The sequence below is a fragment of the Sesamum indicum genome, linkage group LG13 (genome assembly GCF_026168435.1).
Source record: "Sesamum indicum cultivar Baizhima isolate 11 linkage group LG13, ASM2616843v1, whole genome shotgun sequence".
In the NCBI taxonomy this organism is placed as follows: Eukaryota; Viridiplantae; Streptophyta; class Magnoliopsida; order Lamiales; family Pedaliaceae; genus Sesamum; species Sesamum indicum.
In genome coordinates this window covers 5,672,501-5,675,392 of record NC_142669.1, presented here as the reverse complement: position 1 = coordinate 5,675,392, position 2,892 = coordinate 5,672,501, and positions in this window count along the sequence as shown.

Below are 2,892 nucleotides of genomic sequence, written 5' to 3'. Positions count from 1 at the left end.
AGATAGCTATGTGGTGTACTACAATTGATTATGTTGGAGTTAAATTGCCTGTATTCCATGCATGTTGCTTACTTATCCTATCTTGGCTGTGTTTGGTATACATATATAGATAAGGCTAGTTATTTGCTTACTTAGTGGCAGGCTCATCCCTCTGTTGATATTTACTTTCAGGAGTAGACTTTGAGTTGTTTGACTATTGGAGATTAGGTCTACGCGCTATACCCAAGCAGGTCGGGACAGTACGCAGTTTTCTCCTCGTTGTCAGTTAGAGTACAAATCATATTTTGTTGTATAGAGGGAACGTAAGCATGGAGATTACTTGTGGTGTTTGATATGTATATATATATAATGTTGTGGGTTGATAATACCTATTATGACGTATTGGGATTACGTATGCAAATTGATTAGATGATTTGTGCAAATGTATATATGAACACAGGGATTATTATAACTATGACGTTTAAAGTAGATATAGCTCTTGTAGCGAAGGGGGTGCTACATTAGGTGGTATCAGAGCAGGGATTAGATTTCCTTGGGATAGTAGATATATGTTAGGAATCTACTCACATGTGTGTATTTTATATAGGATGGAAGCGTAAAGAGAAAACGCTGCAGGCCCAACTGAGTCAATAGAATCTCTGTAGAGTCATGATTCAGGATCAGAACATCAGGGGCTAGAATCCCAAAATCGAAATGCCCCACAGCCAAAAATAAATCCATTTATGCAACAGTCCCTAGAAATGATGCAGAGGATGGCTCCATCGCCACAATCACAACAACATGATGCCGTTATTGATAAAAATTATGAAATAGTAAGGAGACAGGGGGCGAAGGTATTTGCCGGCACAACTGATCCTGCTGAAGCAGAGGAATGGCTGAGAAACACGGAAAGGGTGTTTGACAGAATCGAGTGTACTTCTGAGCAAAAGTTGAGGTATGCAGTGTCCTTACTGGAGAAAGATGCCTTAGATTGGTGGGAAACAGTCCCAGGGAGCAGGAACCGACCAACCACTTTGACGTGGAATGACTTTTTGAAAGAATTTGCTGACAAATATACTCCACCAGTCTACAGAAATCGAAAAAAAGTTGAATTCCTTGAATTAAAGCAAAATGAGTTATCTGTTGCTGAATACGAACTATAATTTGTGAGATTTTTAAAATATGCCCAGAAGAAGTGAGTACCGATGAATTGAGAAGAGACAGATTCGAAAGGGGGTTAAGACTTGAGATTCAGGAGAAATAGCAATCAAACCTGCAAGTTATGGTGCACTGTTGGAAGCGGCACTGAGGGCAGAAGCGACGTCAATTGAAAGGAGCTCTACGGAAGCTAAACGAAAGAAATTAACAGGTAACCTAAATCCTACAGTGGGACAGAATGGTGTAGTTTCCTTTAGGGGTTCTGGTTCGCAGAGGGGTTGGTTTAGAGGCCGAGGAGTAGGTCAGACTAGCAGGTCTTCTTCAGTATTTTCGAGTAGAGGACCGGGTCCAGCCAGATTGTTCAGTGGAAGATCTATTCCCTCTTGTGCTAACTGTGGTAGGAGACACACTGGTGAATGTTGGGAGTTCAACCAATTGTATGTTATAGTTGCCATCAACCAGGACACATTATGAGGGATTGTCCTACATGGAGGGATAATTCCAGAGGATCTCAGACTTTAGAGTTTAGCAGTGTGGGGGAAAACTCACAACGGGCAGGTACGAGCAGAGGACGAGGTAGAGGTGGTCGAGGTAGCGGGAATCTTTCTATGACGTCAACAGGACAAAGTAGTCAGCCTCAACCACAAGCCAGGGTGTATGCAATCACAAAAGAACAAGCTCCTGCGGCACCCGAGGTTATCACTGGTTCCTTCTCTATTTCCGATTTTAGTGCACATGTATTGATTGTTCCAGGATCTACTTGTTCATTTATATCACGTGATTTTGCATCTCATGTACATGCTAAAATAGAACCATTTGGACATGATTTATACGTGTCTATGCCTTCTGTGGGTTTGTATTAGTGAATGAGATCTTGTCAAGTAGTGGTCGAGGGTGTTACTTTATATGCAGATTTGGTTGTAATAGACCTTAGGGAATTTGATGTCATTCTGGGGATGGACTGGTTAGCTAGTAATCATGCTTTAGTGGACTGTCAAACAAAAGAGCTGATGGTTGAAGTCAATGGGCAGATGAAAACGGTTATAGTGAGCGAAAGAAAAGTGATACCTAACTGCTTAATTTCTGTTGTGACCGCTTTCAATCTAATTAAAGAAGGGTGTGAGGCGTATCTAGCCAGTGTGCACGATACCATGAAAGTTACTCCAGCTGTATTAGACGTTCCAGTGGTGAGGGAATTTCCTGATGTTTTTCCTGATGAATTACCTGGACTACCACCTCATCGAGAAGTAGACTTTGAAATAGATACTATTCCTGGGGCTGCACCTATTTCAATTGCACCGTATAGAATGGCTCTGTCAGAATTGAATGAATTAAAGAAGCAGTTAGAAGAACTATTGGATAAAGGGTTCATCCGACCTAGTATTTCACCGTGGGGAGCACCAGTATTATTCGTAAAAAAGAAGGATGGGAGTATGAGATTATGTGTCGCTTATAGACAGCTGAACCGAATCACAATAAAAAACAAGTATCCTCTGCTATGGATTGACGATCTGCTTGATCAGCTAAAGGGTGCCACTGTATTCTCTAAAATTTATTTGACGTCAGGGTATTGGCAACTACGGATTGAGGAAGAGTCGATCCCAAAGACAGCTTTCAGGACCAGGTATGGCCACTATGAATTTGTCGTTATGCTATTTGGATTGACGAATGCCCCTGTGGCTTTCATGGCTCTAATGAACAAGACGTGACAACCATTCCTTGATCAATTTGTGATTGTGTTTATTGATGTTATTT